We start from the raw sequence: 21,290 nt of genomic DNA, 5'->3' as shown, positions 1-21,290 counted from the left end.
TATGATAAAATAACTGTTTTCTATCAGAGTTTCTGTAATAGCTTTGCAAAGCTTCTCTCCACTTACAGGAAAGGTATAGAATAATACATTTAGTAGGAACCACATTTTGATTTAGAGGATCATAATTTCTGTATTGAGAACACTAGATTGTGGAGTTATCTATGCATATCAGTGCGGAGAATGTCAAAGCATCAAATATTTCTTGGAACTAAGAGAAACAGAACGGAATTGTGCTCGCTATTTCCTACTTTCTCCTTCTCCTCCCCACTGAAAGATAAGAGTCAATGCCCAAAATCCTGTGAAGTTCTCTGTATACAGCTGCAGCAGGGAGAGATATCTTATTATTATTATTATTTTGACTGCTTGCTTTTTCACAGCAGTGTTCTCTTATTAACAGTGAGGCCAGGAGAAAACCAATATAAATCTGAGCAATATTAAACTCACAGTGTGCCAATTCCCCCCCTCAATGGCTGGGCAGCTTTGACTAGCTTGACAATGCTTAAACAGTAAGTACTGTCAAATTTATTTTAAGTAATTATACACCAGAAGAGTTACATCAAGAGGAGAATGCCTATAATTTGTGCTGTGCCAGTAGTTTTCAATTAAATCTCAATTTGGTCTCTTTGAGTATCCTCACCCAAATTTGTAGCAAATTCTACTTCAAACTTTGGAATTTAATCAAGCATTTCTTAGGTGCAATGATGTTCTAGTATTCTACAGTGCAGTAAGTTACTGCAAACCAACTCATAAACAGTTATTACAGGAGGTGTCTTAGGTTGAACACAATTCCTCAAAACATTTTCATTCTACACATTCAATACATGGAGGGATGTGGCAGAATCCATATGTATATACATATGTGAGTACACATGCAAACAGTTCAGCATGCATCATAGTTGCACTGTTTATAAGGATTTGTAGCACTTATCAAATACACACTGTATATTTCCTGGATATCACTGAGATAGGAAGTAAGATAATTTCCACACCCACATCTGCCTCATTTATGCACATGGCATATGTGACTGGATGTCTAAATCAAATGCAGTGGAGAAGGTACCAGCCTACGATGAAACCATGAATTGGAAGATGTGTTTGTTGCTGGCTGAGTACATAAGCTTGGCCATACATTCCATTCCATATTTCCTTTGAAGACTCTACTGGAGCCTCCAACTTCACATATAATACACATACTCTATGCTCTTTACACACCTACACATGCACTTTAGCAATACATCATTAAATGCTTTTAGAATGGTTTATCAGATTTAATTTTTAGGACAGTTCCTCTTACATTGAATATCATTTAAGAAATTCATTGATGCTGATGCACTTAGTGAAGTTCAAGTTAGACCCAAAAAGAACTTTCTACAAGACATAAAATCTATGTCAGAAAAGAAAGGAAGAGGAAACAATAGAAGGATATATCAAAGCAACAGTACATAATTCTGAATTTGTAGTGTCCGACAGCATTAAAACTGGTTTTCTCATCTTAATTGATGGCTAATAGAAACCTGAGGCATTATGAAGAAGAACTGGTGGAATGTTTTGAAACTAGGATATGCTGTCTTCCATGGAATCTCATTTCCCTGTGCAAAAGGGAGTATCATTATGGTATATCTTATTTTCATTTAATGTGACTAGCAAGATGCATGAAGGCAATCTGAGGTGACAGTGTGGAATAGTAGCATTTGTACAAGTATGACATAGATTTGCACTGCTTGCTCGTATTTGTGGATTCAAATTGGCACAGAGCACTATATAACCTTTTGCACTGATGGGAATCTCAACATGTAATGAATGCATTAGTACTTCTGTGATTGTCTCCCTGTAAAATAGATTGAAATATCAGAGCAAAATGAAGGACCTTTTCTTAATCAGCTTGCTGACAGTTGGAAGTTTGGTGTTAACAAGAGGTTTTTTTGTTTGTTTGTTTGAATTAATTTTAATCAACCCGTTATGGATAGTTTCTGAGTGCACTGCAGTCACATTCCCTTTTATCCCAGTGATTCAGGGTCATACAGTAAATGCACTATACTATTTCTGAAACACAGAGAAATAAACAGGACGTTCCTGTATACTGTCTCCCAGGTCCTTGTGTACCCCCCACTTATGCACAACTTTAAATCCATTTTTTCTATGAAACGTGTATTCACATAATTTTAAGTCTACAATCTTTTCAAACTAATACAATTCTTCTCACAAGGATTATAGAGGTGGCCAAGTTTAAAATTAAATTCAATACTGAACACACTTATCTTTTTGTTTTCGTATGTTATTAAGCCAGAACTAGGAATAATATTTTTCCCACTGGCAGTATTTTAACTTCCTTGACCAATTCGTAATGCACCAAGATTGTTTATTCAGCAATTATAGCTTTTAGTTATTTTTTTCTTTTGGTTACTCTGTCCACCTTGCATAATCCCCTCTTTGCACACAATTCACTGCAAGAAACATGTCTTAATCTGTTTCAAATCAAGTTTTTATTCAGTGATGACTCTTGTTACACCGAACTCTAGATATGTGGGATTATTAAATACATAATGGCATAATGACCTTCAGTCAGCAATGGGAAACTGGTCAAAGAAGTAGGCATTTTTAAGGATGGGATAAGTCTCTGGAGTGTGTGGATGGGAGATGTGACTTTCAGTAAGCTTTGAAATGGCTCTTGTAAAAGGAAAGATGAGTAGGAAATTTGGATGAAGCCCTGTGGATGTGTTAGAAGCTATGGGAGTCAGAAGTGTACATTTCCTACATGGATAAATCTTGCCAAACATCTAGTCTAGCAGTTTAAACTCTGAGTAATCAAAGGGAGCAGGCAATGGAAGAGCTCAGCTGATGTCACAACAGTGTAGACATCTAAAAGAAGTCAATCAAGTTAACTTAGAAAAGTGCCTATTTTTCTGAAGTTATATCTGAAGTGAGACCAAGATTCTAGTCCTCACATTTGCATGTACCAGCAAAGGAACTCTAAATACCTCTAAAAGTTATAGCAGGTTTACTTTTCACATTGCACCTTTCCTTTCCCTAAAAAAGGCAATCTTGAACATCCTGAAACTTTTCAAATTTAAGTATTATGCTTTTGGTTTTTAAGTTTGTGCAATGTTACTTTTTTGTTCAGCTCCATCTGAAGGCTCTTTACTAAGCATAACCAACAGGTAATATCTAAAAGAGTGTTCTGAGAAGGGATATGCTCGGTCTTCTATTGACATCGCTCCATTTTACTAAGATCTTTATATTCCCCTGGATAATAGGCTACTATGCAGGTGTATGGCTTTTCAGAAGAATTAATCTGACATGAGGATGCTCTAAGGCCAGTTCTTCCCACTAGTACTGCTCTACTTTGTATTAAATACTTAAAAGTATTTTGAGATGAAGAGTGCTGCTACTTATTAGGATAATCAGGATATTTATCCTAGAAGTGGGGCACCTGCTTTTTTGTATCGATGTTAATGAACACTTAATTCATACATAGTAGGGCACTACTCATGGATTAAACCAAAAAGCATAAAAACTTCTCATGAGTAGATGGAGTACACAATAGTAGACATGCAGCTAAAAAATGGGAGCTCCTACTCCATACTCCTGAGGAACTTTCAATCCACTGTTCCTTTCAGTTGAGATACTACATTTGCCAGTTGACAATGGTGAACTTAAGATTCATTTTTCTTTTATTTTTATATTAGAGAAAATACTATGGATTCTTTTTCAGTGCAGTTATATTTTTCACATTTTCTTCTGTAAGAGACAGTAACAAAACCAAATAACAAAACCAAACTGATAATAGTTTTTTTCTACTTTTCCTCTCGACTACATTTTCTCAGTAATTCAATCAGGCTCTAATCATCATGATAAGATTACAAAAGATGGCTAAAGAACCACTGGAAATCAGTCCAGTCACCAACACCACTAAGGAAAAATTACATTTTCGTAAATCTATCTGAGTCTTATGTAGATGGGCTGGTTTTGGTGCTGTTGTGTGAATGTAGCCTTAACTCAGATCCCACTTATTTGTGACTTCCTCTGTGAGCTGCAAGGTTGCATTGTGAAGCCTGGAAGTGCATATAGGTTAGCATTCTGCATATGCAAAAAGTAGATTTATGACTATGAGGGGCATTCTTATTGTTTACATATAGTGTATTTACCAATTCCCCCCCTAATTTCTGGCATTTAAAAGATGAGCAAAATTGTCAAGTTTTTCAAAGCTATTCATTGTTACATAAAAATGCAGTTCCTAAAGTGCACACTGGATGTAAACAATGGTAAAAAAAGAATAAAATAAAATAATAAACAAAATTAAAAACAAAGGAGAAGAAAAGAAAATAATCTTACTGACATTTTCCTGAACTGAATGTTCTCTTTACACAAACACAGAAGACTGGTTTCATTACTCAGTGTCAGGAGGTCACACAATAACAAAAGCTTCTGTATGTCACTCAATCCACATCTCAACAGGAATTTGCTTTCTTTAGGGGAAAAAGAAAGTACAGGAGTTGTTGTAATGTTAAATGTATAATGTACATGTGAGACAGATGTAAAGGTACTTTAACACCGTTATTAACTGCATGGGCAATGGGGTCAGGACATGTCCATCAAAGCTTAAGGAAAATACTATCTATTACTAAATTCTAAAAACAATTCACTGTCATTCTAAGACTGGACTATGGAAGTCAGGTTTGCAAAAAGATCACATTATTTTGGTTTCTGTTGGTTAATCGCTCCTACAATGTTCACTGTAGGTCTGAAGTGAGACTGTTAGATAAGATGACAATCAAGGTTGAAAACTTGAATTCTGAGGTCTCAGAGACCAATCTTCCAATGGTGCCATTAAATTCAAATTATTGAAAGACTGTAATTACACAATAATTCTGGCTGAAAAAAAAATCATATTTCCTCAAAAGTCAGTGTGGAGGTCTCATGGCAAGAGCAGGGAATGGGCAAACTAAAGGTATAAAAATGAAATCTAAATGAGAGTACCAAAAAAAAAAAAAAAGAAAAAGCAAACAAAAAAACTCCTGTTCTTTATCGGACAGACAGAGGTTTTCTCTCTCCTTCATTCTATCTTTTCTTCATTCTATTACTTCAGTTCTATTCACATCTCTGCCCTTAACTTGCTGCATGACTTTGTTCAAGTTAGTGCTCTTGAAATTCGTGTCTAAGATTGGGTTAATCTTATGTATAAGATTCTGCAGAGATTTTGAAATCTATGTATGAAAAACATTTCATAAATCATTGTTGTAGCATCTCTCATTTGTCACTTCTCACCCTCACAGCTAACAATCACCTTTGACATAACATTACTTATAATGGACTCAAAAGATTTGTAAACAATTTTCCAAGTCATTATGTTCATTAAATATACTCTTTCACAGACTTGCATGCTATAGGAGGAGGATTTTTTTCAAGACATAAGTATACATCAGACTCCATACAGATTATCTATTTTGCCATTTGAAAATCACTCATTTTGTGCTTAGAGCCTCAGAAAAGTTGATATGTACAATGAATTCACTCTTAGACACGCTTCCTTCCTTGCATTTTTTCTGTTTTTTTTCTAAGTATATTATGTTGAAATTAACCACCAAGTAGCCCAAAATGGCATTGCTCTGCTGAAGTGTCAAATGTGAGCATTACTCAATCATACCTCCTAACATTTTCAGTACTCTGAATTTCAGAAGAGTAAATGGATTGTTTGCAGGTAGCCAAAATGTGTTTGAGGTAGATAATGGAAAGCAATTTCCAAGCAGGACAGGACAGAGGCAAACCATATTTAGCAAATATGTAATGTGCCAATAAGGGGCATTCTGGGTCAACATGATTTTATTACATATTTGTATTAACTTTGGCAAAGCGTTTTAATTACAAAAAAAAAAGAAAAAGAAAAAGAAAAAGAGAAGGAAGAAGAAAAAGAAGAAGAAAAAGAAGAAGAAAAAGAGAAAGAGAAAGAGAAAGAAAAAGAGAAAGAGAAAGAAAAAGAGAAAGAAAAAGAAAAAGAAAAAGAAAAAAAAGAAAAAGAAAAAGAAAAAGAAAAAGAAAAAGAAAAAGAAAAAGAAAAAGAAAAAGAAAAAGAGGAAGAAGAAGAGGAAGAAGAAGAAAAAGAAAAGGAAAAAGAAAAAGAAAAGGAAAAAGAAAAGGAAAAAAAAGAAAAAAAAGGTTTTGAATAGTAGCTATCTAAATAGTTGTTAAAACTGAAATAAAATAAGATAAAATAATGAATTCAGAATCTCCACAAGAGACTCTTATAACAGATTCATCCTCTTCAGTGGAATGTGCATTTCAAGTGAGAAGGAGCAACAGTGGACAGTCTTAATAATGTACTTCTTGGAAACATAAATATCTTAAACAAATATACCTGTTATAGAACTGATTGTCAAAAGAGAATTTTAAATACTAATACATTAGTGATAAGTAGGTTCCTCACATAAATACAATTTCTTACTTGAGCTTGACAATTAAATTCTCTGATGTGTTCATCTGCGTCTTCTCCAGGTGGTAGCTGATGAATAGATCAGAATTTGCTATCCCATCTGCTTGAGTAATCCTGTTCACAGGAAATGAAATACACGTAGCTTGTTCAAAAATGCTTTACTGTTATCTTCCTGTAACATTCAGGTTTGGAGGCATATTCAGCGTTCGTTAGCAGATGGGGATGCTTGAATGGCTCCCACCTTCCTGTATAAGGTGTTTACTCATGTGATTGCTTTTAGTCAAGTTGACAAGAGTGGGGATTGTTTGACATCTCTGAATACTAGAGATTCTTTAATTATATGACTTCTGAAATTTGTTGTCTAATTTTGAGCACTCAAGTTAGAAAATTTCAGTGTCAAAATACAGAACCTAACAAAGGCAATTATACTTTTTACTGTACTAACAATTGCATCATGATCTTGAAGGATAAATTAAAGGTAGAATTTCAAATATGATCATAACACGTTTAAGTACCTACTCCAAAACAGACAGGGAGTAAGTTCAAAAATCTGGCCATGGCCCTACATGAAGCTGGAAAAGGGTTTTGTAATTACGTATACATGTTACAGATACAAGCTTTTATTCTACTAATTAAAAAACATAGTGAAAGAAAATTGAAACTGTAACTTACCTCCCTCACTCCCTCAAATGCAACTGCTGTTGTTTTTTCTTTTCTAGTATCAGCACTATGAACTGCTTTGAAAAATATCTGTCTGTTTTGGCTGTTCCACAAATCTATATAAAGTAAAACAGGCAGAAAGTAGATGGGTGGGAAAACATAATGGCTAGCAGTCGGATGAGTAATCAAAACAAGAGCTTGTGTGTTATGTTAGCCTAATATCACTACTTTGTCTTTCCATTCTATTGGCATTTAAAGTGAAAAAGGAAATTCTAAGCAGTACTAAACTATTCACAATCCTAAAGTAGTTCATGAATACAAAACATTTCTTCCAACAATACAAAGATTGCAGTTTGTACAATGCAAATGAAGAATTGTTACAAAACTCTATTGTTCAAGCTTCTGAAAAGCTTTAGCATATCTGTGGGGATTATCTAACTCCATCTTGTGTTTACTTGGATTTTCCTTCTCTCCTAATCCTTTTATTTATTTATTATTTTATTTTATTTTATTTCCTGAGATATATAGGTGAATATGAAATTTATCCACTGAGAGTCTGGGTGAAAAGAGGTACTGTACAGATCTTGCCTCTAACCCAAATACTCAAGAAGTAGCCTAGAAGCAAAACAAACAAAGAAAACAAACAAACAACGATTCAATAACAACAACAGAAAAGAGAGACGATTTGAGACATCATTTGAATATCAGATGTTCCATTGCCTGGTGCACATAAACTATTCTTTCAATTAGCTATGCTTCCTTGAAGCTTAAGGATAATTTGTCAAATTTCTATCTGGTTCTCTGATCTAATTTTTAAATTGAGGGTAATTTCCATTATTTATGTTAGAATTTATACCTTTAGCCTTTGTAATCTGAAATATTTTATTAAAAAATAATTGAAATCGGTTAATTTCTTTCTTTCTCTCTTTCTTTCTTTCTTTCTTTCTTTCTTTCTTTCTTTCTTTCTTTCTTTCCTTCTTTCTTTCTTTCTTTCTTTCCTTCTTTCTTTCTTTCTTTCTTTCTTTTTAATGTCAAGGATGGAAATTTCCACTGAATTTCACACATTATCAATGTTTACAATAACTTATCAACTGATTACTGGTGTTTTTGACCATAATCTAAACTAAGTTTTATATGAAATTAAGAAACAAAACAATAACTAAATGTAGTGGTAGTTATTACTGTAGGTTTCTATTTTGCTGGAAATTTTCAGGTCTTGAAAGCTGTGATCTTTTGAGCTTACAGAAACTAGAAATCAAAACTTTTCTCTTCCGGATATATATATATATATATTTGTTAATTATGAACTTTCTAAGGAAAAAAAAAAAAAAAGATCATTTATCTGAATATATTTATTTGCTGAAAACAAAATTTGAAATCAGAGAAGTAAACTGTGTTACCCACCCTAAAAATATTGTATATATATATATATATATATATATATATATGAATATTCTTACTGAAGATCAAGCTAGAGGACCACGCTGTACTTCACAAAAGTGTACAGAATACAGCAATTCATAAAATTAAAGCATATAGTATGCACTGGACCTGGAAATCCCATTGAGGACAAGCTAGTATTCTACTTCTATATCTGTTGGGAGAGTTAATCAGATAAATTTTTTGTCAAATAGAAGAAAATATATTTTGGAAAGTGCTAGTTCAAAAGAAAAGAAAAAAAAAATGTTGCATGAGAACATGTCATTTTCAATTAGGAAAAGACCTTGGGTACGTAATGGATTTATCTTGGTCCAAAAATAACATTTAATTCCACTGCAGCCTCGGGGTTTGGTCACTCGTGAATGGAATTAATCTCGGGTAGCTTCAGCTGTCATATAGATGTTAAGACTTGATACAAACAAATTTCACTGTTAATGCCAGCTGAAAAATAGACCCTTTAAGAGGCCATTTCAACTCATCTGCTTTAGAAAACTACGTTAGTATGAGACAAATCATATCCAAGAATTTTTACTTTTGTTTATTGGTTGTAGATATCGTTTAGACAGCTAATGCAAATGTAGATAACTAATACTAAAAGATCTGAATCACACATTACGCTTCTACCACATCCTCAAAAATATCAGGAACTTGAATTCGGTGATTCTATTACACAGATACAGGCTTTAACTGAGGGGCAGCAAGCATTTCTTATGTATTACTCTATTCATGTAAGTAATCAAAACTGTTGGGAAGCAGAGTTTAATATTTGTCAGCATGTAGGAATAAGAAAATTATTTCCCCTCCTGGCTCCATAAGTGTTTGGGTGTTTTTGGTTGCTGCTTGGCTGGTAGATAAAAAAGAAAAAAAAAAAAAAAAGCATTAAAAGCAAAGTGTAAGTGTAGCGCAAAGACAGTCATATAATTGCCTGAAAGCAAAGCCCTGCATGGGAGAAAATGACGCTTCTCACTGTATTAGCTGATCCTTACTCTATTGTCCCATTTTGTGTTGAGTAAAACATGAGGCAGAACAAAAATGCTGTTACAAACTGTGTAATGTACTGACTCCTTGCTAGGCCTTTATGTTTCCTAATCAGCTTTTTCTTTTTTACAGTGCTCACCTATGTTGCTGTCAACATAATTACTGTATGACTGACCAAGATTTTCTCCTGCGCATCTTTCCTCATTTTTATTTGTATTCCTAAAATCACATACTAAAATGAGCATTGTTTTGAACGGGTTGATTAGTCATTTGAAAAGCCAATTGTCCTCAAAGAAGAATTACCTATATTGTCATTGTGAACATGTAGTCCATTAGTGCTTTACATGAGAGCTGCCAGTCTCCATTGTAAGAAGTATTTTAAGTCACAGTTTGGATAAACGAATGAGGTTTGGTATGTATTTCTGAACTAAGTATGTTAAAACCACTAAAACCGTGGGGCAACCATCTGATTTTCAAACTTTTGGACACTCAAAAAGACATTATTTTGCAAAGAGTGGCTTCTTAATATTTTTAGAGGTTCTTAATTTGAACATACAAAGGTAACAACATTTTCAACAGCTAACAACTGGTTACCTAGGTCTTATTCTTTAGCTGTTTTTTTTTTTTTTCCAAGTTCTTTATAAGCATATGAATCACTGCTTCCCATTTTAAGAGAAAGCAGAACTGAAATATATAGGTCTAGATTACTAATATTTTCACTTCTCTGGGTACTTACAAACTGGATTTTTTGTACTGTTTGTTGTTTCTTATGTGTGTAAGGTATTGCCTCATCAACACACCCAAAACACCAAGGATAAGTCAATGGAAAATCAATCTGCAGGGATGTATGGGGATTCAAAGAAGTGCTACTTCTTTGAATAATCAGTTGGTGTCAGGTTGGTCCTTTATGTTATGCCTGCCTTGAACTCTGCAGCCCCATGAAAATGCATCCAATTTACCCTTATTATTGTTAGTAAAATAGGGTACATAAACCTATTAAAAGGCCATGCTAATGAGGAGTTATACTGCTTCCAGTGTGCGGTGTTGAGCTTCTTTATAGAACTTTATACTGTGCATTAGAAAGGCAGTTTTCCCCATACAAATATTTGCTCCACTAAAATGAAAAAAAAAAAAAAAAAGTCATTAATAATAAATCTCAATAACTATACATTTTATATTGTGTAAACCAGGCAAATGGCTTGTGCTAAAAGAGATTATGGTGTAGTAGATAGTATACTAGAGTGTAATTGCATTGGTCTTGGTTTAATTGGGGGTATAATAAAGGCTTGCAAGACGTCTTTTCTGAAATCTTTTCATCTGTTCTGTGCTAATTTTCTTTCTCTGTACAGTAGGAAATATTTGAAAATCCTGATTTTTAAAGTTCTGTGAGATCTACTGAGGTCTACATAGGAGGTAAGAGATATTAGTAATAGTATTAAGGTAATAAAATAATAAGAAAATAAAAGAACTTGTATGTACCAGGTATAGATAAGACACTCAGAAAGATTTTTTTTATTTTTTTTAAGAGAATATAACTAATTTTGAAATACCTGACCTTTTTTTCTTTGCCTTGTTTTACTTCTGTAGTCATCTTTGTACAAATAGTGTTCAGCTTAGTTCAAAGGCCCAAATGCCTTCAAACAGTTTAAGCACATCAAGTATGAGCTGGAGTTCATTCTCCAGTTGAGTTTTATGTCTGTGTAGTCCAGATCCCAAAGTCCAATACCTGTCCATAGTGAGAGTTGGAATGATATGATCATATTTACATTAAAACCTTACTCTTGATTTGTAAAGAACTAAGCCTTAATTTAACTAAGTTGTGGTAGCAATCTGTTGACTATTTGTGTCCTATACACTTGTAAATCTGACCTCAGAAGTTATATCATCATTCTGTATACCAGCTAATATGCTGAAACCCTTTTCGAGAAAAAAACAGCAAGCAGGAAAATGAAGTGATTGAAAAATATGGAGGAGGAATGAATGATCTACACTTTGAGCCTGAAATACATCAAAGAATGGGCAAAGATAAACAGTTTTACTTGCAATCCGAACTGTGTTGTACGGATAAATAACCTCCAGCTTCCATGCAACAGGCCACCAGATTTCAAAGTCACTATTGCAAGGACACCAGTCAGGAATAACAAACTATGGCCAAAAACCATATGTGATGACCAGATGCTACAACTGATATTGGCAGCTGTCATAATTGGAGGAGCCTACATACAGGAAAAGTGTGACATGAAGCTGCTTTTTCTCCATTTGTATTCTGAATGTTCTTTAGGGACACTTCAGCACTGGGGACAAAGGACAATTTTTGAGGAAATGAAGGAATTTCAAAGGAAACAGACTGTGGGTCTGATGCAATCAAACTGATAGAAGTTTCTTATGACCTGTAGCTGAAAAATCTGTGAAGGCTGTAACCAAATATGTAGCTATTTACTAAATCAACAAAAAAAAGAGAAAAACACTTGAAAAGTACCTGCAGCTATTTACTAAAAAGAAAAATGTATTCTCATTATTCTAAAGAATACTTTAGCAATGGGTCTGAAAAAAAAAAAAAAAAAAAGAATATTTTAGTATTTCCATTTGCACTACTCATACCAGAGCTTAATTATTGTGACAGATGACAGAAGTTGTGGGTTCTAAACCCATTTAAACGAGGATGCCAAATACATCCACAGAAGAAGCTTTTAATCCAGCATACCATTTGCTGAATTTTGGTACCTTCAAGGCCTCTCATACAACATGTCCAAGAGTGCCATCTAATGATGTTCAGTAAAATTCTTAATTCAGTCTTACATCTTTGGCAAAATACAGAAATGTGATGCCAGTAGGAACGCCGCAGCAGCATAGCAAAATTCTAAGAGGAAAATTTTATTTAATTGATCTAGTTCCCTGCCAGCTTGAACGTCAGGCAATAAGTAAAACCATTTCTTTTTAAATGATATAGCTGTGATGAAAAATCTATTAACAGAAAATTCTACAAAGTTTCATTATGTAATATGACAAAAAATTGACCTATAAATGTTTATTTATGGATTATATGTTCACTCAAATTTATCAGCAGGCTGAACATTCATGCCACTTGCAGGTTTTTATCTGAACTTGTTTCTAAATGCCTTGCAAATAAAAGCTCTATAAATACTAGAGTTTGATCCAAAGCCATTGAAATCACTAAGATCAACAATCTGATTGGTTTCAAAAGGCTATATATCATGTACTTGAATAATATATCAGTTATCTTGGTTTTTTTTTTTTTGCCATGGTGGTATGTAATAATTTATTATTAAAAATAATATTTATTTAATCTTTTCAAGACTGCCTGAATATTATTGCACAATACAAGGGAAGAACTGCTTTTGCAAGAGTAAATTATAACAAATTATAACTCCCTTCCCTAAAGGATTACTTAAAGATTTATCAAAATAGTAGGTGATACAACAAGAGGAAATATTTTTTTATTATTTTTATTATTATTATTTTTGAACCTGTTCGCCACATTACTGCTTGTATACAATATGCATTAGGAATTGAACTGGTTCCTGGTGAGGGCAAGGAAGAATTATTTTCACTTTTAACCTTTGCATTTTCTGCTTTTCTTTAAACCTTCCTTGTGCATCACAAGCAAAAATAATAGGCAAATTACATTGAAACTCCTGATAGAATTAAATATTCAGGAATCTTGACTGATTTAATATTGAACTCCACCCTTTGCACTATCATTATGAAAGAATACTCTGTAAAGAGAGTACATGTTTTCATGTACAGTAGCATACATTCTCTGAAGTTCTATGAAGTCCTAAAACTACACCAGCAATGCTGGACTCCATTGGCTTGGCTTTTTGGAAGTAGTACATCCCATATGCTATCACAATATGGAGAAATGACTCACTTCACAATATTAACATTAAAATGAAATGATTGTTAACACGAGGATGAGTGAATGACCAAAAAAAAAAAAAAAGAGAGAGAGAGAGAGAGAGAAAAGAAAAATGCAGTGTAGATTTCATTTAAAGTATCCACAGCTTTTCAGAGACTACTGGTGATTTCTAAGCTTTAAAGACTGGAGTAAGCAAAACCATGAGCTGAGCATGTGAAGGTGTATCTGCAAAAAAAAAAAAAAAAACAGTTTATCAATACTTGACAATATTCTGCTCTGCTTTTCATTCATGCTCCTGAAGTTTGTCATAGATATCCAATATTTAAAGTGTGCTTGTTGAAATAACAAGCCTTGATAATGCAAAATTTAATGTATATTCAGTGAAACATGTAACAGTAATTATCAAGCATAATCAACTATAAGATCAACTATAAACAACTATTATCAGGTATAAACTATAAATGTTTCATGTTTTTGTCATTCAAATCAGCTGTAAGTGAGGGGAAAGACTCCTGCAATGTAAGACCCTGTTTAATGATTCTTTAAAATAAAGTGTTTCACAGATACAGTGATGAATACAACCAAAAATAAGACACTCAATATTCCTTACTTGTGTTTTAATAGGTTAAAGGAGATTTATACCATTATTGTTCCAAATCAGTGAGTGCACTCTTACCATCAAGACAAAAAATCCTCATGGGCAATAACAAACTTTGTCCTCATATTCTTTTCCTTTCTGCTGGAAGGATTTTGCTCTTTGGATCTTTGAGATCATGTCAGGAACTTTCTGCTTGCTCATTCTTTCAAATATAGCCACAAGGCATATTGAGAATCAAGATTGCTTCAATACTTACAGTACTGGTTTCTTAAATCCTTCATTTATACAGTACAGGAATCTGTATTGTAGGAAGAAAGTCATGATTTGCAAGTGAAAGAATTGGATTTTTTCATTTGAGATTCATTAACTTAATTGGTGAAACTGTTTTGAGATTTGTAAGCATGCTGTGGGACTTAGAAATACTTTGTGAGATTTGCAAAATATATAGACCTTCCAACTTCAATGACATGTGTCTGAAATCAGCTGAATATCATACAAAAAGCTTAAAACAAAGTTAGTTTGTTTTTAGAAATTCCTGGTCATTGTTTCATAGTTTACAACTTACATACTTATACAGAGATTTAGCTCCTGGACAGGTGCTGCTATTATTTTTCACCTGAAATGATGACTGATGTCAAAGGATCAGATGGTTGAGTATCATGTATTGGATTGTGGAAGAACAGCCAGGAAGTATATCAAGTATATATTATATTACAATTTTATTAATATATTACAATATTGTAATATATTACAATTACTTGTAATATATTATATTACAAGTATATCAGCAGTAAGAGGAGGACCAGGGAGAATCTCCATTCTTTACTGGATGAGGCTGGGAATGTCACCACTGAGGATAAGGAAAAGGCAGACGTTCTGAATGTCTTCTTTACATCCGTCTTTAAAAGTGAGACCAGTTATCCTCAGGTTTCTCCACTCTCTGACCTGGCAGTCTTGGCTGGGGAGCTGAATGAACCCTCCACGATTCAGGAGGAAACAGTCAGAGACCTGCTACTCCAACTGTACTGCCATAAGTCCGTGGGACCAGATGAGATTCACCCGAGAGTGCTGAGGGAACTGGCGGAGGTGATCACGCCATTCCATCATCTATCAGCGCTTCTTGTTGATGGGTGAGGTCCCAGAAGACTGGAGGCTTGCCAATGTGATTCCCATCTACAAGAAGGGCTGCAAAGAGGATCCGGGGAACTACAGGCCTGTCAGCCTGACCTCGGTGCCGGGGAAGATTATGGAGCAGATTGCCTTGAGGGAGATCACGCGGCACGTGCAGGACAACAGGGGGATCAGGCCTAGTCTACATGGGTTCACGAAGGGCAGGTCCTGCTTGACCAACCTGATCTCCTTCTATGATCTAGTGACCCGTCTGGTGGATGAGGGAAAGGCTGTTGATGTAGTCTACCTAGACTTTAGTAGGGCCTTTGACACTGTCTCCCACACTATTCTCCTACAGAAGCTGGCAGTCCGTGGCTTGGACAGATACACTCTTGGCTGGGTAAGGAACTGGCTGCAGGGCCGGGCCCAGAGAGTGGTGGTGAATGGAGTTAAATCCAGCTGGCGACCGATCACGAGTGGTGTTCCCCAGGGGTCAGTGCTGGGGCCTGTCCTGTTTAATATCTTTACTGATGACCTGGATGAGGGCATTGAGTGCACCCTCAGTAAGTTTGCAGATGACACCAAGTTGGCTGGAAGTGTTGATCTGCCTGAGGGTAGTGAGGCCCTACAGAGGGATCTGGATAGGCTGGATGGCTGGGCTGAAGCCAATGGGATGGGATTCAACAAGACCAAATGCCGGGTCCTGCACTTTGGCCACAATAACCCCAGGCAACGCTACAGGCTTGGGGCAGAGTAGCTGGAAGACTGTGTAGAGGAAATGGACATGGGGGTGTTGATTGATGCTAGACTGAACATGAGCCAGCAGTGTGCCCAGGTGGCCAAGAAGGCCAATGGCATCCTGGCTTGTATCAGAAATAGTGTGGCCAGCAGGAACAGGGAAGTAATTGTCCCCCTGTACTCAGCACTGGTGAGGCCGCACCTTGAGTACTGTGTCCAGTTTTGGGCCCCTCACTGTAAGAAAGACATTGAGGCCCTGGAGCGTGTCCAGAGGAGGGCAACAAAGCTGGTGAGGGGTCTGGAGCATAGGTCTTATGAAGAGCAGCTGAAGGAGCTGGGATTGTTCAGTCTAGAGAAGAGGAGTCTCAGGGGAGACCTTATTGCTCTCAATAACTACCTGAAGGGAGGTTGTAGTGAGCTGGGGGTCAGCCTCTTCTCTCGTGTGACTAGTGATAGAACTAGAGGGAATGGCTTCAAGCTGCACCAGGGAAGATTCAGGCTGGACATTAGGAAATACTACTTCTCTGAAAGGGTGGTCAGGCACTGGAATGGGCTGCCCAGAGAGGTGGTGGAGTCACCGACCCTGGTGGTGTTCAAAGAGCGTTTGGATGTTGTGTTGAGGGACATGGTTTAGCGAGAACCATTGGTGAAGGGCGAACGAATGGTTGGACTGGATGATCTTGTGGGTCTTTTCCAACCTTAACGATTCTATGATACTATGATTCTATGATTCTAAGTGCTTGGCATTGTTGGGAGATGTAAGGTCAGACCCTGTGCGAAGCCCATTACAGAAGATTGTTCTCCAGGTCATATCATAGAGAGATTAATAAATTAAAATGGCCTTTTTCCTGTCACCTCTGCAAATAAACCTGAAAAGGTCTTTGATGTCTGTTAGGTGTTTTTCTTTCTTCACTCCTTGTAAGGTAAACAACCTCACATTAAACAAATGCCTGGAGGAAAGGGACTCACACTCGACCAGCACTGCCATTTGTTAAAATCCTTGCGCAGTTTATTTATATTGGACTTGACCTAAATCTTGTTGAGATTGGTGATAAGCTTTAAACTGCTTTTTTGTTATTGTTGTTGTTTTTGTTTTTGTTTATAAGAAGCCAGTGATAAAACCACACACATTACTTCTGGTACAACAAATATATTTTTGGCATATGTTTAAAGATCTCAACCAATGTCTATTATTTCAATAGCAAGAGTTCATGCTGTTATACAGCATGTCAAGATCATGGTTCTTGTCACAGAATGTGTTATTCAAATACATATAAAGACATAACTTCTATTTTAACAAGCTGATAAGATATCAGCTGACCAAAAATAATAGTAGCAGGAATGCAAAAAATAAGGATAACATAGGAAGATTACATAGATAGCTACTGAAAAAGTTGATGCTTTACTGAAAAAAAAAAAAAAAGACATTTTATATTAAAAAAAAAAAAAAGTATTCATGATCCATGGTTGATTCCAGACTAAACCATCATTTGCTGGCTGATCCATAGGGGTCAAAGAAAACATACCTTATCTAAGTTTTGCAAGGTGCAGGTAAGTGGTTAAAGTACTGCTTTTGTGCTCAGTGCAAGACAAATTCTTTCTGGAAAGATAATGTAGTAAATCCTAGGTAGCTAGAATTAACACACATATATATAATCTTGATCCCCAGTAGACTGTTTATTTTTAATTTATTATTATTATTTTTTTTTAGAAATGCAAAAAGATTTGTGCTCACAAATGCTTACCCAGTTGCAGAAGTAAGACATTTTGATTTATTACTGTGAATAAGAAGGATTGAATTGGTCTGGAAATGTGTCTGTTGCTTCATGAGACAAACTTACACTTTCCGTGAACACAGAAAAATGAACTCAAAAAAAAAAAAAAATCACAAATTAATTTCTGAATCTAATCTAAGTACAAGAGTTCTATCCAGGAGGAAGGGGATCTGGAAGGATGAGAGTCTCCTCCCTCAAGCCACAGGTTCCCCTATAGATCCATTTAAACTAAGCAGTGGTGTAAATAGTCCAGCATTAAGAGTCTAAAGGCTCTTGAAATGCGCACCAGGCCAGGAAGTACTTGAAGTACAGAACAATACTATCTCTCCACCACCTGTGTATGTTTTAACACTCAAATCGGATATATAGGACTAGTTTCTTAGATTACAGAAATAATTGAAAGGAAACATTAGAAGAAAAATGCTGGGTTAAAAAAAAAAAAAAAGAAGAAGAAGAAGAAAGAAAAGAAAAAAAGAAGAAAAAAGAAAAAAAAATGAGAAGAAAAGTAGATCAAATCCAAAAGCTTTTAAACAGACTTGCAGTACCTAACATATCAAAAATACACATAAAAGAGAAAACAACATTGGTTATAACCCTTCTAGGCTCAAAAAAAAACTTGAGAAGCAGCACTTAGAAATTAAAAGGCAATATTTAACAAACAGAAAAAGGAAACTTAACTATCAACTAGAAAGAGAAGTTATGGGTTGTAGGGAATTCAGGCAGAAAAAGCAAAATTCCTGACTAGTTGGAATAAAGCAGGTTCTGAATAATAGCTATAATACAAGTCTGAAGATTAAGGGGGTGGCAGAACTTTTAATGACAGATGTGCTTATTCAGTATTTCTAGTTTGTATCTTGAAAGTAGCAGGAGGATGTATTTGAATCATGTGAACATGATAAAGTATTTTCCAGTCCATTAGTAGCAGTGGAGGGTGTTAAACATCTCTCAGAGATAAATAATTTTAAATCAGCAGGCCAGGATACTTGCAAGGATGGATTCTGTGTGAGTTGATGGAGGACATCTCTAGTTCATGCTATGAATATTTAATAGATAGTAGGAAGAGATAGGAATAGAGGCAAGACACCAGCAGACTGTACAAATCCTGTGCTCTGATTCAAAGAGAGCAAGAAAGGTGGTTTAGCACACTGTGGACGCAATTAGCCTGACATCTGTCACAGGAAAATTTAAAGGAAAAAGGATACTGGTAAAAATTTCTAACTGTTTAGCCTTGGAAGATGACTAGTACTTCACAATACCTTTTTTTTTTTCTTTTCTTTTCTTTTCTTTTTTTTTTTTTCCCCTATTTTTCTCCCTGGGAAATCAATGCAATCAAAACAAACAATTTAATTCTTTGAAATGACAGGCTTTAAAATAGCAAACATAGTAAGACTTTTCAAGAGTGTGAGATTTAGTATTTCACTACCTTCTGGTTAAAAGTTGTCAAGGAAGTATGCTTAGTGGATTGAAAATTAGCTAACTGTCTGCCCTCAGAAAGAAGTTCAGTGGAGAAATGTTGTCATACTAGGGAGGAAGAAAGATGTTACAGGTTTGCAGGGAATAGCATGATGCTTCTCTCTATGTTAACAAGACAAGCAGGAGAATAATGTATCTGACAACACGACTAGAAATGTGGGAAATTGTGGTGGACATAGATCAGTCTTCAAGTAAATCATAGCCTGCTATGTAGGTTGGAATCAAGTATTTAGACATAGCCAACTCAGTGTCAGATAATGAACAGGCAGTGACAACCATAGTTAAAATAGGAAAAAATATGTTCCAAAGAACAACAGCATGAAGAATTTAATGAGTCACTATACTAAAGCAAATCTGAGGCTCATGGGATCAATTGAATCTTTTGACCTGTAAACCAGAGATCCTCCAGTGGGACCTGTAAGAACACTCCAGTGAGACAAATGGTGCTACAGTACCATTGTTTGTCTTGTTCTTGTTGGGGAAAAAAAAAATATATCAACAACAGTTATTTAAGGGATAGAGAACTTCATTGTGAAATATCTGAGGAACTCAGTTTCTTTAAAGTCTCAAGAAAGAATGAGAGGTAACGCTCTACGTTGTGCAATATCTTCATGAATGCCAAAATGTTTATTATCACAGAGAAACGTCTGTTAGGTTTAGAGTTTCTGTGAGGTGAAAATTTGTCATTTTCTTAGTATCATAAAATCACAGAATTATTAAAGACCACCAAGACCACTGAGTCCATCAACCATTACCATGCACACCAAGCCATGTCCATAAGTGCCTCATCTACACATATTTTAAGAGTTACGATGTTTAACTGCTGGCAGACAACAGTAATGGAAATAGTCTCCTGGCCAAAAGCAGGCTACTCACAGGTCCCTCATTGGATGATAGTCTTTAAACTGCCAAAAGTGTGAGAAGAATAGGATTACCAGTATGTTAACAAGGACAGCAAATAAAATACACCATTTTTGTTTTAAATTCCATTTATTAGTGATATTTTACGTAGTAGTGCACTTGCCAGAAAAGATTTATATGTAGACAGCACTGATGCATTTCTTAGGTAATTCTTGATTCGGGTGGCTGCCAAGGCAAATCATCTATTGATTTTAATGGAATAAGCAATTAGCTAAGACTGATAAAATGTCAGACTACATGCTGATCAGAGAGAACAAATCTGAAGTGATTTCTTGATATTTTCATTCCGGTAAAGAATTTTTGGCTTTTTTTGAAGTGTAACTCAGCTGTGGCCAGATATTATTTATTGCTGTTATCTCAGAGATCTGCTATGCACCCAAAATGCCTAGAATTAGTTATTATTCTAATAATTCTTAATTATTCTAGAATTAGAATTACTTAATTAATTTTGCAAGACAAATTGGAAGCAAAAACAGAGCAGATAACTGATAACATATTAGTAATAAATCAATATAAGTTAAAGAAAATATGAAAATTTACTATTTTGCATATCTGATTACAGAAATTTCTACTTTTATGATTTTGAATGTATTATTATTTTATCACAATCCAGATTTCCAAATCAGACCCAGAAAGAGGGTTTCTAGTCTCTAAGAAATGAATAAAACATAGAAATATTAATAAGTGTATTGATAATTAATGAAATATAGAATGAAATCTCAGGCCATAAACAGTTAATGAAATAGTTAGCCAAGTGATTTATTCAGTGTAGAAGTAACATTTGCACAAGCTACTTAGCATATGGTAATAGTAAGTGCAAATATTATTGTCTAAGAGAATTTTCACTGCTCCATCTCCAGTGATCAATTCAGTGTAAAGCCTAGCAAGGAACATCTGTGGAACAGATCTTTTAGTACTCACTAATTTGTATACAGGCTAGTATATTGACATAGGTTATCAAAGTTCAGACAAAATTTAGTGTAGATCATGAATGAGTGGCCAATTTGATGTACAGAATATTATTACCATACAAGATTACCCATTAAGATCCCATTGCTGGGATTTATTTGCAAAGAAAGATATACATTGGCAAAAATGTTTTAATTCATGGTATAACAGCTGGCAGATTAAAAGCATAATTAAATATGTTTTCAAAAAGCACAGCACTGTCAGTAATCAGCTGGAGTAAGGCAAAAAGTGTGGAACGTTAGAAGTTACCATTGTTGTTTTCTATATACTTTCTCTTTTTTTAAGACATACCTGGCAGAAGAATACTTTTACTCTGTCTGC

This window comes from Gallus gallus, chromosome 1 (genome assembly GCF_016699485.2).
Source record: "Gallus gallus isolate bGalGal1 chromosome 1, bGalGal1.mat.broiler.GRCg7b, whole genome shotgun sequence".
In the NCBI taxonomy this organism is placed as follows: domain Eukaryota; kingdom Metazoa; phylum Chordata; class Aves; order Galliformes; family Phasianidae; genus Gallus; species Gallus gallus.
The sequence above is the reverse complement of the archived record's forward strand: the minus strand, read 5'-3'. Positions refer to the sequence as shown.